The sequence below is a fragment of the Nelumbo nucifera genome, chromosome 4 (genome assembly GCF_055504915.1).
Source record: "Nelumbo nucifera cultivar China Antique chromosome 4, China Antique-T2T, whole genome shotgun sequence".
Taxonomy (NCBI): Eukaryota; Viridiplantae; Streptophyta; class Magnoliopsida; order Proteales; family Nelumbonaceae; genus Nelumbo; species Nelumbo nucifera.
The window spans coordinates 50,076,598-50,090,592 of record NC_142652.1 but is presented as its reverse complement, the minus strand read 5'-3'; the positions used below and the strand labels follow the sequence as shown (position 1 = coordinate 50,090,592).

General features: G+C 46.0%; 3 non-coding genes and 20 pseudogenes across 3 annotated transcripts; all 23 read left to right on the top strand.

The window, feature by feature from the left end:
* Positions 1-322: 322 nt before the first annotated feature.
* Positions 323-441, top strand: LOC148792312 (5S ribosomal RNA; annotated as a pseudogene).
* Positions 442-797: 356 nt separating this feature from the next.
* On the top strand, positions 798-916 carry LOC148792311 (5S ribosomal RNA). Its single transcript, XR_016074663.1, has one exon. It is a non-coding gene; the product is annotated as a 5S ribosomal RNA (ribosomal RNA).
* Positions 917-1,297: 381 nt separating this feature from the next.
* LOC148792310 (5S ribosomal RNA) lies at positions 1,298-1,416 on the top strand (annotated as a pseudogene).
* A 362-nt stretch (positions 1,417-1,778) lies between these two features.
* Positions 1,779-1,897, top strand: LOC148792309 (5S ribosomal RNA; annotated as a pseudogene).
* Positions 1,898-2,253: 356 nt separating this feature from the next.
* LOC148792308 (5S ribosomal RNA) lies at positions 2,254-2,372 on the top strand. The gene has a single exon (XR_016074662.1). It is a non-coding gene; the product is annotated as a 5S ribosomal RNA (ribosomal RNA).
* Positions 2,373-2,753: 381 nt separating this feature from the next.
* On the top strand, positions 2,754-2,872 carry LOC148792307 (5S ribosomal RNA; annotated as a pseudogene).
* A 356-nt stretch (positions 2,873-3,228) lies between these two features.
* Positions 3,229-3,347, top strand: LOC148792306 (5S ribosomal RNA; annotated as a pseudogene).
* Positions 3,348-3,703: 356 nt separating this feature from the next.
* Positions 3,704-3,822, top strand: LOC148792305 (5S ribosomal RNA; annotated as a pseudogene).
* Positions 3,823-4,178: 356 nt separating this feature from the next.
* Positions 4,179-4,297, top strand: LOC148792304 (5S ribosomal RNA; annotated as a pseudogene).
* Positions 4,298-4,679: 382 nt separating this feature from the next.
* LOC148792303 (5S ribosomal RNA) lies at positions 4,680-4,798 on the top strand (annotated as a pseudogene).
* A 357-nt stretch (positions 4,799-5,155) lies between these two features.
* On the top strand, positions 5,156-5,274 carry LOC148792302 (5S ribosomal RNA; annotated as a pseudogene).
* A 355-nt stretch (positions 5,275-5,629) lies between these two features.
* On the top strand, positions 5,630-5,748 carry LOC148792301 (5S ribosomal RNA; annotated as a pseudogene).
* A 356-nt stretch (positions 5,749-6,104) lies between these two features.
* On the top strand, positions 6,105-6,223 carry LOC148792300 (5S ribosomal RNA). Its single transcript, XR_016069771.1, has one exon. It is a non-coding gene; the product is annotated as a 5S ribosomal RNA (ribosomal RNA).
* A 356-nt stretch (positions 6,224-6,579) lies between these two features.
* Positions 6,580-6,698, top strand: LOC148792299 (5S ribosomal RNA; annotated as a pseudogene).
* A 356-nt stretch (positions 6,699-7,054) lies between these two features.
* On the top strand, positions 7,055-7,173 carry LOC148792298 (5S ribosomal RNA; annotated as a pseudogene).
* A 381-nt stretch (positions 7,174-7,554) lies between these two features.
* Positions 7,555-7,673, top strand: LOC148792297 (5S ribosomal RNA; annotated as a pseudogene).
* Positions 7,674-9,458: 1,785 nt separating this feature from the next.
* On the top strand, positions 9,459-9,577 carry LOC148792296 (5S ribosomal RNA; annotated as a pseudogene).
* A 356-nt stretch (positions 9,578-9,933) lies between these two features.
* Positions 9,934-10,052, top strand: LOC148792295 (5S ribosomal RNA; annotated as a pseudogene).
* Positions 10,053-11,355: 1,303 nt separating this feature from the next.
* On the top strand, positions 11,356-11,474 carry LOC148792294 (5S ribosomal RNA; annotated as a pseudogene).
* An 841-nt stretch (positions 11,475-12,315) lies between these two features.
* Positions 12,316-12,434, top strand: LOC148792293 (5S ribosomal RNA; annotated as a pseudogene).
* A 356-nt stretch (positions 12,435-12,790) lies between these two features.
* Positions 12,791-12,909, top strand: LOC148792292 (5S ribosomal RNA; annotated as a pseudogene).
* Positions 12,910-13,266: 357 nt separating this feature from the next.
* On the top strand, positions 13,267-13,385 carry LOC148792291 (5S ribosomal RNA; annotated as a pseudogene).
* A 355-nt stretch (positions 13,386-13,740) lies between these two features.
* Positions 13,741-13,860, top strand: LOC148792290 (5S ribosomal RNA; annotated as a pseudogene).
* The last annotated feature ends 135 nt before the right edge of the window (positions 13,861-13,995 follow it).

Below are 13,995 nucleotides of genomic sequence, written 5' to 3'. Positions count from 1 at the left end.
GCAAATTCCATTTGTCGTTTCGGCGAGACAACTGGAAACAACGCGCCGGATAGTCGGACCACTTGCGGCACGATCGTCATTACTGAATGGGAACGGTGCAAGAACCGGGCTTTTGGCATTCGTCGTGCATTGTGGGCCCCGCGATAGTATTGCATCTATCCGGGGGTGTGGCAGATCTGAAAACCAATAACTATGCTCATGGGGGTGCTTGTGCACGGTTACCAAGGGAAGAAGGTTGCATACACAGTTTTTTCAAATCTAAAAGAATTAATGGAGGGGAGCAAAATAGTGCATAAAGATCTAAGCGAGCAAGAAGAAAATCGGGTGCGATCATACCAGCACTAATGCACCGGTTCCCATCAAAACTACGAAGTTAAGCGTGCTTGGGCGAGAGTAGTACTCGGATAGGTGAGCTCCTGCGAAGTCCTCGTGTTGCACCCCAATTTTATTAATATTTTATTTTTGATATCCTAATTGCAAATTCCCTTTGTCATTTCGGCGACAGAACTGGAAACAACGCGCCGAATACTCGGACCACTTGCGGCACGATCGTCATTACTGAATGGGAACGGTGCAAGAACCGGGCTTCTGGCATTCGTCGTGCATTATGGGCCCCGCGATAGTATTGCATCTATCCGGGGGTGCGGTAGATCTGAAAAACAATAACTCCGCTCACGTGGGAGCTTGTGCACGGTTACCAAGGGAAGAAGGCTGCATACACAGTTTTTTCAAGTCTAAAACAATTAACGGAGGGGAGCAAGATAGTGCATAAAGATCTAAGCGAGCAAGAAGCAAACGGGTGCGATCATACCAGCACTAATGCACCGGATCCCATCAGAACTCCGAAGTTAAGCGTGCTTGGGCGGGAGTAGTACTAGGATGTGTGACCTCCTGGGAAGTCCTTGTGTTGCACCCCAATTTTATTAATATTTTATTTTTGATATCGTATTTGCAAATTCCATTTGTCGTTTCGGCGAGACAACTAGAAACAACTCGTCGGATACTCGGTGGAAACAACACACCGGATACTTGGACCATTTGCGGCATGATCGTCATTTCTGAATGGGAACGGTGCAAGAACCGGGCTTTTGGCATTCGTCATGCATTGTGGGCCCCGCGATACTATTGCATCGTTCCGGGGCTGCAACAAATCTGGAAACGAATAACTCCGCTCACGTGGTAGTTTGGGCACAGTTACCAAGGGAAGAAGGTTGCATACTTTCTTTTTTCAAGTCTAAAAGAATTAATGGAGGGGAGCAAGGTAGTGCATAATGATTTTAGCGAGCAAGAAGCAAATGGGTGCGATCATACCAGCACTAATGCACCGGATCGCACCAGAACTCCATAGTTAAGCGTGCTTGGCCGAGAGTAGTACTAGGATGGGTGACTTCTTAAGAAATCCACGTGTTGCACCCCCAATTTTATTAATATTTTATTTTTGATATTCTATTTGCAAATTCCATTTGTCGTTTCGACAAGACAACTGGAAACAACGCACCGGATACTCGGACCACTTGCGGCACGGCACGGTCATCATTACTCAATGGGAACGGTGCAAGAACCCGACTTTTGGCAGTCGGCGTGAATTGTGGGCGCCGTGATAGTATTGCATCTATCCGGAGCTATAACAGATCTGGAAAAGAATAACTCCACTCACGTGGGAGCCAGTGCACAGTTACCAAGGAAGGAAGGCTGCAAAAACCATTTTTTCAAGTCTAAAACAATTAATGGAGGGGAGCAAGATAATGCAAAAAGATCTAAGCGAGCATGAAGCAAACGGTTGCGATCATACCAGCACTACTGCACCGGATCCCATCAAAACTACGAAGTTAAGCGTGCTTGGGCGAGAGTAGTACTAGGATGGATGACCTCCTGCGAAGTCCTCGTGTTGCACCCCAATTTTATTAATATTTTATTTTTGATATCCTATTTGCAAATTCCATTTGTCGTTTCGGCGAGACAACTGGAAACAACGCGCCGGATAGTCGGACCACTTGCGGCACGATCGTCATCCCTGAATGGGCACGGTGCAAGAACCGGGCTTTTGGTATTCGTCGTGCATTGTGGGCCCCGCGATAGTATTTAATCTCTCCGGGGGTGCGGCAGATCTGAAAAGCAATAACTCCGCACACGTGGGAGCTTGTACACGGTTACCAAGGGAGGAAGGCTGCATACACGGTTATTTCAAGTCTAAAACAATTAATGGAGGGGAGAAAGATAGTGCATAAACATCTAAGCGAGCAAGAAGCAAACGGGTGCGATCATACCAGCACTAATGCACCGGATCCCATCAGAACTCCGAAGTTAAGCGTGCTTGGGCGGGAGTAGTACTAGGATGTGTGACCTCCTGGGAAGTCCTTGTGTTGCACCCCAATTTTATTAATATTTTATTTTTGATATCGTATTTGCAAATTCCGTTTGTCGTTTCGGTGAGACAACTGGAAACAACTCGTCGGATACTCGGTGGAAACAACTCACCGGATACTTGGACCATTTGCGGCGTGATCGTCATTACTGAATGGGAACGGTGCAAGAACCGGGGTTTTGGCATTCGTCGTGCATTGTGGGCCCCGCGATAATATTGCATTTTTCCGGGGCTGCGACAGATCTGGAAAGGAATAACTCCGCTCACGTGGGAGTTTGGCCAAAGTTACCAAGGGAAGAAGGTTGCATACTTTGTTTTTTCAAGTCTAAAAGAATTAATGGAGGGGAGCAAGGTAGTGCATAACGATTTAAGCGAGCAAAAAGCAAATGGGTGCGATCATACCAGCACTAAAGCACCGGATCGCACCAGAACTCCGTAGTTAAGCGTGCTTGGCCGAGAGTAGTACTAGGATGGGTGACTTCTTAAGAAGTCCACGTGTTGCACCCCCAATTTTATTAATATTTTATTTTTGATATCCGATTTGCAAATTCCATTTGTCGTTTCGACAAGACAACTGGAAACAACGCGCCGGATACTCGGACCAATTGCGGCACGGTCGTCATTACTCAATGGGAACGGTGCAAGAACCCGGCTTTTAGCAGTCGTCGTGAATTGTGTGCGCCGCGATACTATTGCATCTATCCGGGAGTGGGGCAGATCTGAAAAACAATAACTCCCTCAGGTGGGAGCTTGTGCACGGTTACCAAGGGAGGAGAGCTACATACACAGTTTTTTCAACTCTAAAACAATTAATGGAGGGGAGCAAGATAGTGCAAAATGATCTAAGCAAGCAAGAATTAAACGGGTGCGATAATACCAGCACTAATGCACCAGTTCCCATCAGAACTCCGAAATTAAGCGTGCTTGGGCGATAGTAGTACTAGGATGGGTGACCTCCTGGGAAGTCCTCGTGTTGCTCCCCAATTTTATTAATATTTTATTTTTTATATCCTATTTGCAAATTCCATTTGTCGTTTCGGCGAGACAACTAAAAACAACACGCCAGATAGTCAGACCACTTGCGGCACGATCGTCATTACTGAATGGGAACGGTGCAAGAACCGGGCTTTTGGCATTCGTCGTGCATTTTGGGCCCCGCGATAGTATTGCATCTCTCCGGGGGTGCGGCAGATCTGAAAAGCAATAATTCCGCTCACGTGGGAGCTTGTGCACGGTTACCAAGGGAGGAAGGCTGCATACACTGTTTTTTCAAGTCTAAAACAATTAATGGAGGGGAGCAAGATAGTACAAAAAGATCTAAGCGAGCAAAAAGCAAACGGTTGCGATCATACCAGCACTAATGCACCGGATCCCATCAAAACTCCGAAGTTAAGCGTGCTTGGTCGGGAGTATTACTAGGATGGGTGACTTTTTGGGAAGTCCTCGTGTTGCACCCCAATTTTTTTAATATCTTATTTTTAATATCCTAAGTGAAAATTTCATTTGTCGTTTCGGCGAGACAACTGGAAACAACGCGCCGGATACTCGGACCACTTGCGGCACGTTCGTCATTACTGAATGGGAACGGTGCAAGAACCGGGCTTTTGGCATTCGTCGTGCGTTGTGGGCCCTGCGATAGTATTGCATCTATCCGGGGGTGCGGCAGATCTGAAAAGTAATAACTCCGCTCACGTGGGATCTTGTGCACGGTTACCAAGGGAGGAAGGCTGCATACACAGTTTTTTCAAGTTTAAAACAATTAATGGAGGGGAGAAAGATAGTGCATAAAGATCTAAGCGAGCAAGAAGCAAACGGGTGCGATCATACCAGCACTAATGCACCGGATCCCATCAAAACTCCGAAGTTAAGCATGCTTGGGCGGGAGTAGTACTAGGATGTGTGACCTCCTGGGAAGTCCTTGTGTTGCACCCCAATTTTATTAATATTTTATTTTTGATATCGTATTTGCAAATTCCATTTGTCGTTTCGGCGAGACAACTGGAAACAACTCGTCGGATACTCGGTGGAAACAACACACCGGATACTTGGAGCATTTGCGGCATGATCGTCATTACTGAATGGGAATGGTGCAAGAACCGGGCTTTTGGCATTCGTCGTGCATTGTGGGCCCCGCGATAGTATTGCATCTTTCCGGGGCTGCGACAAATATGGAAAAGGAATAACTCCGCCCACGTGGGAGTTTGGGCAAAGTTACCAAGGGAAGAAGGTTCTATACTTTCTTTTTTCAAGTCTAAAAGAATTAATGGAGGGGAGCAATGTAGTGCATAAAGATTTAAGCGAGCAAGAAGCAAATTGGTGCGATCATACCAGCACTAATGCACCGGATCGCACCAGAACTCCGTAGTTAAGCGTGCTTGGCCGAGAGTAGTACTAGGATGGGTGACTTCTTAAGAAATCCACGTGTTGCACCCCCAATTTTATTAATATTTTATTTTTGATATTCTATTTGCAAATTCCATTTGTCGTTTCGACAAGACAACTGGAAACAACGCACCGGATACTCGGATCACTTGCGGCACGGTCATCATTACTCAATGGGAACGGTGCAAGAACCCGGCTTTTGGCAGTCGTCGTGAATTGTGGGCGCCGCGATAGTATTGCACCTATCCGGAGCTGTAACAGATCTGGAAAAAAATAACTCCACTCACGTGGGAGCTTGTGCACAGTTACCAAGGGAGGAAGGCTGCATAAACTGTTTTTTCAAGTCTAAAACAATTAATGGAGGGGAGCAAGATAATGCAAAAAGATCTAAGCGAGCATGAAGCAAACGGGTGTGATCATACCAGCACTAATGCACCGGATCCCATCAAAACTACGAAGTTAAGCGTGCTTGGGCGAGAGTAGTACTAGGATGGATGACCTCCTGCGAAGTCCTCGTGTTGCACCCCAATTTTATTAATATTTTATTTTTGATATCCTATTTGCAAATTCCATTTGTCGTTTCAGCGAGACAACTGGAAACAACGCGCCGGATAGTCGGACCACTTGCGCACGATCGTCATCCCTGAATGGGCACGGTGCAAGAACCGGGCTTTTGGCATTCGTCGTGCATTGTGGGCCCCGCGATAGTATTGCATCTATCCGGGGGTGCGGCAGATCTGAAAAGCAATAACTCCGCTCACGTGGGAGCCTATGCACGGTTACCAAGGGAGGACGGCTGCATACACCGTTTTTTCAAGTCTAAAACAATTAATGGAGGGGGGCAAGATAGTGCAAAAAGATCTAAGCGAGCAAGAAGCAAACGGGTGCGATCATACCTGCACTAATGCACCGGATCCCATCAAAACTCCGAAGTTAAGCGTGCTTGGGCAAGAGTAGTACTAGGATGGGTGACTTTTTGGGAAGTCCTCGTGTTGCACCCCAATTTTATTAATATTTTATTTTTGATATCGTTTTTGCAAATTCCATTTGTCGTTTCGGCGAGACCACTAGAAACAACGTGCCGGATACTCAAACCACTTGCGGCACGATCGTCATTACTGAATGGGAATGGTGGAAGAACCGGGCTTTTGGCATTCGTCGTCCATTGTGGGCCCCGCGATAGTATTGCATCTTTCCGGGGGTGCGGCTGATTTGAAAAGCAATAACTTCGCTCACGTGGGAGCTTGTGCACGGTTACCAAGGGAGGAAGGCTGCATAAATCATTTTTTCAAGCCTAAAACAATTAATGGAGGGGAGCAAGATAGTGCATAAAGATCAAAGCGATCAAGAAACAAACGGGTGCGATCATACCAGCACTAATGCACCGTATCCCATCAGAACTCCGAAGTTAAGCTTGCTTGGGCGAGAGTAGTACTAGGATGGGAGACCTCTTGGGAAGTCCTCGTGTTGCACCCCAATTTTATTAATATTTTATTTTTGATATCCTTTTTGCAAATTCCATTTGTCGTTTCGGCGAGACCACTAGAAACAACGTGTCGGATACTCAAACCACTTGCGGCACGATCGTCATTACTGAATGGGAATGGTGCAAGAACCGGGATTTTGGCATTCGTCGTGCATTGTGGGCCCCGCGATAGTATTGCATCTTTCCGGGGGTGCGGCAGATTTGAAAAGCAATAACTTCGCTCACGTGGGAGCTTGTGCACGGTTACCAAGGGAGGAAGGCTGCATAAACCATTTTTTCAAGTCTAAAACAATTAATGGAGGGGAGCAAGATAGTGCAAAAAGATCTAAGCAAGCAAGAAGCAAACGGATGCGATTATACCAACACTAATGCACCGGTTCCCATCAGAACTCCGAAGTTAAGCGTGCTTGGGCGATAGTAGTACTAGGATGGGTGACCTCCTGGGAAGTGCTCGTATTGCTCCCCAATTTTATTAATATTTTATTTTTGATATCCTATTTGCAAACTCCATTTGTTGTTTCGGCGAGACAACTAGAAACAACGCGCCGGATACTCGGACCATTTGCGGCACGATCGTCAGTACTGAATGGGAACGGTGCAAGAACCGGGCTTTTGGCATTCGTCATGCATTGTGGGCCCCGCGATAGTATTAAATCTCTCCGGGGGTGCGGCAGATCTGGAAAGCAATAACTCCGCTCACGTGGGAGCTTGTGCACGGTTACCAAGGGAGGAAGGCTGCATACACAGTTTTTTCAAGTCTAAAAGAATTAATGGAGGGGAGCAAGATAGTGCATAAAGATCTAAGCGAGCAAATAGCAAACGGGTACGATCATACTAGCACTAATGCATCGGATCCCATCAGAACTCCGAAGATAAGCGTGTTTGGGCGAGAGTTGTAGTAGGATGGGTGACCTCCTGGGAAGTGCTCGTGTTGCACCCCAATTTTATTAATATTTTATTTTTTATATCCTATTTGCAAATTCCATTTGTCGTTTCGGCGAGACAACTGGAAACAACTCGTCGGATACTCGGTGGAAACAACTTGCCGGATACTCGGACCACTTGTGGCATGATCGTCATTACTGAATGGGAACGGTGGAAGAACCGGGCTTTTGGCATTCGTCGTGCATTGTGGGCCCCGCGATAGTATTGCATCTATCCGGGGCTGCGACAGATCTGGAATGGAATAACTCCGCTCACGTGGGAGTTTGGGCACAGTTACCAAGGGAAGAAGGTTGCATACTTTGGTTTTTCAAGTCTAAAAGAATTAATGGAGGGGAGCAAGGTAGTGCATAAAGATTTAAGCGAGCAAGAAGCAAATGGGTGCGATCATACCAGCACTAATGCACCGGATCGCACCCGAACTCCGTAGTTAAGCGTGCTTGGCCGAGAGTAGTACTAGGATGGGTGACTTCTTAAGAAGTCCTCGTGTTGCACCCCCAATTTTATTTATATTTTATTTTTGATATCCTATTTGCAAATTTCATTTGTCGATTCGACAAGACAACTGGAAACAACGCGCCGGATACTCAGACCACTTGCGGAACAGTCGTCATTACTGAATGGGAACGGTTCAAGAACCCGACTTTTGGAAGTCGTCGTGAATTGTGGGCGCCGCGATAGTATTGCATCTATCCGGAGCTGTAACAGATCTAGAAAAGAATAACTTCGCTCACGTGGGAGCTTGTGTACAGTTACCAAGGGAGGAAGGCTGCCTACACCGTTTTTTCAAGTCTAAAAGAATTAATGGAGGAGAGCAAGATAGTGCATAAAGATTTAAGCGAGCAAGAAGCAAATGGGTGCCTTCATACCAGCACTAATGCATCGGATCCCATCAAAACTCCGAAGTTAAGCATGCTCGGGCGAGAGTACAACTGGGATGGTTGACCTCCTAGGAAGTCCTCATGTTGCACCCCCAATTTTATTAATATTTTATTTTTGATATTCTATTTGCAAATTCCATTTGTCGTTTCAGCGAGACAAAAGGAAACAATGCACCAGATACTAAGACCACTTGTAGCATGATCGTCATTACTAAATGGGAACGGTGCAAGAACCGGGCTTTTGGCATTCGGCGTGCATTGTGGTCCCTACGATAGTATTGCATCTATCCGGGGCTGCGGCAAATCTGGAAAGGAATAACTCCGCTCACATGGGAGCTTGTGCACTGTTACCAAGGGAGGAAGGCTGCATAGACTGTTTTTTCAAGTCTAAAAGAATTAATGGAGGGGAGCAAAATAGTGCATCAAGATTTAAGCGAGCAAGAAGCAAATGGGTGCCTTCCTACCAGCACTAATGCATCGAATCCCATCAAAACTCCGAAGTTAAGCGTGCTTGGGCGAGAGTAGCACTGGGATGGTTGACCTCCTGGGAAGTCCTCATGTTGCACCCCCTATTCTATTAATATTTTATTTTTGATATTCTATTTGCAAATTCCATTTGTCGTTTCGGCGAGACAAATGGAAACAACGCGCCGGATACTCGGACCACTTGCAGCACGATCGTTATTACTAAATGGGAACGGTGCAAGAACCAGGCTTTTGTCATTCGTCGTGCATTGTGGGCCCTGCGATAGTATTGCATCTATCCGGGGCTGCGGTAGATCTGGAAAGGAATAACTCCGCTCACATGGGAGCTTGTGCACTGTTAACAAGGGAGGAAGGCTCCATACATTGTTTTTTCAAGTCTAAAAGAATAAATGGAGGGGAACAAAATAGTGCATCAAGATTTAAGCGCGCAACAAGCAAACGGGTGTCTTCATACCAGCACTAAGGCATCGGATCCCATTAAAACTCCGAAGTTAAGCATGCTTGGGTGAGAGTAGCACTGGGATGGTTGACCTCCTGGAAAGTCCTCGTTTTGCACCCCCAATTTTATTAATATTTTATTTTTGATATTTTATTTAAAAATTCCATTTGTCGTTTCGGCGAGACAACTGAAAACAACACGCTAGATACTCGGACCACTTGCGGCTTGATCGTCATTACTGAATAGGAACGGTGCAAGAACAGGACTTTTGGCATTTGTCGTGTATTGTGGGCCCTGCGATAGTAGTTCTTCTATCCGGGGGTGCGGCAGATCTGGAAAGCAATAACTCCGCTCACGTGGGAGCTTGTGCACGGTTACCAAGGGAGGAAGGCTACATACCCCATTTCTTCAAGTCTAAAAGAATTAATGGATGGGAGCATGTTAGTGCATAAAGATCTAAGCGAGCAAAAAGCGAACGGTTGCGATCATACAAACACTAATGCATCGGATCCCATCAGAACTCTGAAGTTAAGCGTGCTTGCACGAGATTAGTACTTGGATTGGTGACCTCTTGGGAAGTACTTGTGTTGCACCCCAATTTTTTTAATATTTTATTTTTGATATCCTATTTGCAAATTCCATTTGTCGTTTCGGCGAAACAACTGGAAACAACGCACCGAATACTCGGACCACTTGCGGCACAATCGTCTTTACTGAATGGTAATGGTGCAAGAGCCAGGCTTTTGGCATTCGTCATGCATTGTGGGCCCCGCGATAGTATTGCATCTATCCGGGGGTGCGGCAGATCTGAAAAGCAATAACTCCGATCACGTGGGAGCTTTTGCACGGTTACCAATGGAGGTAGGCTGCATACACCATTTTTTCAAGTCTAAAAGAATTAATGGAGGGGAGCAAGATAGTGCATAAAGATCAAAGCGAGCAAGAAGCAAACGGGTGCGATCATACCAACACCAATGCACCGGATCCCATCAGAACTCCAAAGTTAAGCTCGCTTGGGCGAGAGTAGTACTAGGATGTGTGACCTCCTAAGAAGTCCTCGTGTTGCACCCCAATTTTATTAATATCTTATTTTGATATCCTATTTAAAAATTCCATTTGTCATTTCGGCGAGTCAACTGGAAACAACGCGTCGGATACTCGAACCACTTGCGGCCCGATCGTCATTACTGAATGGGAACGGTGCAAGAACCGGGCTTTTGGCATTTGTCAGGCATTGTGGCCCCCATGATAGTATTGCATCTGTCCGGGGGTGCAGCAGATCTGAAAAGCTATAACTCCACTCACGTTGGAGCTTGTGCACGGTTACCAAGGGAGGAAGGCTGCATACAGCGTTTTTTCAAGTCTAAGAGAATTAATGGAGGGGAGCAATATAGTGCATAAAGATCTAAGCGAGCAAGAAGCAAATGGGTGCCTTCCTACTAGCACTAATGCATCGGATCCCATCAAAACTACAAAGTTAAGCGTGCTTGGGCGAGAGTAGCACTGGGTTGGGTGACATCTTGGGAAGTCCTCGTGTTGCACTCCAATTCTATTAATATTTTATTTTTGATATCCTATTTGCAAATTCCATTTGTTGTTTCAAGGAGAAAATTGGAAACAACGCACCAGATACTCAGACCACATGCGGTACGATCGTCATTACTAAATGGGAATGGTGCAAGAACCGGGCTTATGGCATTCGTCGTGCATTGTGGGCCCGCGATAGTATTGCCTCTATCCGGGGGTGCGGCAGATCTGAGAAGCAATAACTCCGCTCACGTGGGAGTTTGTGCACGGTTACCAAGGGAGGAAGGCTGCATACACCATTTTTTCAAGTCTAAAAGAATTAATGGAGGGGAGCAAGATAGTGCATAAAGATCTAAGCGAGCAAAAAGCATACGTTTGCGATCATACAAACACTAATGCATCGGATCCCATCAGAACTCCGAAGTTAAGCGTGCTTGCGCGAGAGTAGTACTAGGATTCGTGACCTCTTGGGAAGTACTTGTGTTGCACCCCAATTTTTTTAATATTTTATTTTTGATATCCTATTTGCAAATTCCATTTGTCATTTCGGCGAGACAACTGGAAACAACGCGCTAGATACTCGGACCACTTGCTGCACGATCGTTATTACTGAATGGGAACGGTGCAAGAACCGGGCTTTTGGCATTCGTCGTGCATTGTGGGCCCCGTGATAGTATTGCATCTATCCGGGGCTGCGGCAGATCTGGAAAGGAAAAACTCCGCTCACGTGGGAGCCTATGCACAGTTACCAAGGGAGCAAGGCTGCATACACTGTTTTTTCTAGTCTAAAAGAATTAATGGAAGAGAGCAAGATAGTGCATAAAGATTAAGCGACTAAGAAGCCAATGGTTGCGATCATAGCAGCACTAATCCACCGGATCCCATTAGAACTCCGAAGTTTAGCGTGTTTGGGCGAGAATAGTACTAGGATGGGTGACCTCCTGGGAAGTCCTCGTGTTGCACCCCCAATTTTTATAATATTCTATTTTTTATATCCTATTTGCAAATTCCATTTGTCGTTTCAAGGAGACAATTGGAAACAACAGACCAGATACTCGGACCACTTGTGGTACGATCGTCATTACTGAATTGGAATGGTGCAAGAACCGGTCGGGCTTTTGCCATTCGTCGTGCTTTGTGGGCCCCATGATAGTATTGCATCTATCCTGGCCTGCAATAGATCTGGAAAGGAATAACTCCGCTCACATGGGAGCTTGTGCATAAATATCAAGGGAGAAAGGCTGCATAAACCATGTTTTCATGTATAAAAGAATTAATGTAGAGGAGCAAGATAGTGCATAAATATTTAAGCGAGCAAGAAGCAAACGGGTGCGATCAAAGCAGCACTAATGCACCGGATCCCATCAGAACTCCGAAGATAAGCGTGTTTCGGGGCGAGAGTAGACTTAGGATGGGTGACCTCCTGGGAAGTCATCGTGTTGCCCCCCCCCAATTTTATTAATATTTTATTTTTGATATATTATTTGCAAATTCCATTTGTCGTTTCGGCGAGACAACTGGAAACAACTCGCTGGATACTCGGACCACTTGCGGCATGATCGTCATTACTGATTGGGAACGGTGCAAGAACCAGGCTTTTGGCATTCGTCGTGCATTGTGGGCCCCACGATAGTATTGCATCTATCGGGGGTTGCGACAGATCTGGAAAAGAATAACTCCGCTCACGTGGGAGCTTGGGCACAGTAACCAAGGGAAGAAGGTTGCATACTCTATTTTTTCAAGTCTAAAAGAATTAATGGAGGGGAGCAAGATAGTACAGAAAGATTTAAGCGAGCAAGAAGCAAATGGGTGCGATCATACCAGCACTAATGCACCGGATCCCACCAGAACTCCGAAGTTAAGCGGGCTTAGCCGAGAGTAGTACTAGGATGGGTGACCTCTTAGGAAGTCCTCGTGTTGCAACCCCATTTTTGTTAATATTTTATTTTTGATATCCTATTTGCAAATTCCATTTGTCGTTTCGACAAGACAACTAGAAACAACGCGCCAGAAATTCGGGCCACTTGCGGCACGGTCGTCATTTCTGAATGGGAACGGTGCAAGAACCCGGCTTTTGGCAGTCGTCGTGAATTGTGGGCGCCGCGATAGTATTGCATCTATCCGGGGCTGCGACAAATCTGGAAAAGAATAACTCCGCTCACGTGGGAGCTTGTGCACAGTTACCAAGGGAGAAGGCTGCATATGCCCTTTTTTCAAATCTTAAAGAATTAATGGAGGGGAGCAAGATAGTGCCTAAAGATTTAAGCGAGGTAGAAGCAAATGCGTGCCTTCATACCCGCACTAATGCATCGGATCCCATCAAAACTCCGAAGTTAAGCGTGCTTGGGCGAGATTAGCACTGGGATGGTTGACCTCCTGTGAAGTCCTCGTGTTGCACCCCCAATTTTATTATTATTTTATTTTTGATATTTTATTTGTAAATTCCATTTGTCATTTCGGAGAGACAAATGGAAACAACGTGCCGGATACTCGGACCACTTGCAGCACGATCCTCATTACTAAATGGGAACGGTGCAAGAACCGGGCTTTTGGCATTCGTCGTGCATTGTGGGCCCCGCAATATTATTGCATCTATCCGGGGCTGCAGCAGATCTGGAAAGGAATAACTCCGCTTACGTGGGAGATTATGCACTGTTACCGAGGGAGGAAGGCTACATGCACTGTTTTTTCAAGTCTAAAAGAATTAATGGAGGGGAGCAAAATAGTGCGTCAAGATTTAAGCGAGCAAGAAGCAAACGGGTGCAATCATTCCTGCCCTAATGCACCGGATCCCATTAGAACTCTGAAGTTAAGTGTGCTTGGGCGAGAGTAGTACTCGGACGGGTGACCTCCTTGGAAGTCCTCGTGTTGCACCCCAATTTTATTAATATTTTATTTTTTATATCATATTTGCAAATTACATTTGTCGTTTCTACCAGAAAACTGCAAACAACGTGTCGGATATTCAGACCACTTGTGGCACGATCATCATTACTAAATGGGAACGTTACAAGAACCGGGCTTTTGGCATTCGTCGTGGATTGTGGTCCCCACAAGAGTATTGCATCTATCCGGGGCTGCGACAGATCTGGAAAGGAATAACTCCGCTCACGTGGGAGCTTGTGCACAGTTACCAAGGGAGGAAGGCTGCATACACGGTTTTTTCATATCTAAAAAATTAATGGAGGGGAGCAACGTAGTCCATAAAGATTTAAGCAAGCAAGAAGCAAACGGGTGCGATCATACCGCGCTAATGCACCGGATCCCATCCGAACTCCGAAGTTAAGCGCGCTTGGGGGCGAGAGTAATGCTAGGATGGCTGACCTCCTAGGAAGTCCTCGTGTTGCACCCCCCAATTTTATTAATATTTTATTTTTGATATCCTATTTGCAAATTCCATTTGTCGTTTCAGCAAGACAATTGGAAACAACGCGCTGGATACTCGGTCCACTTGTGGCACGATCATCATTACTGAATTGGAACGGTG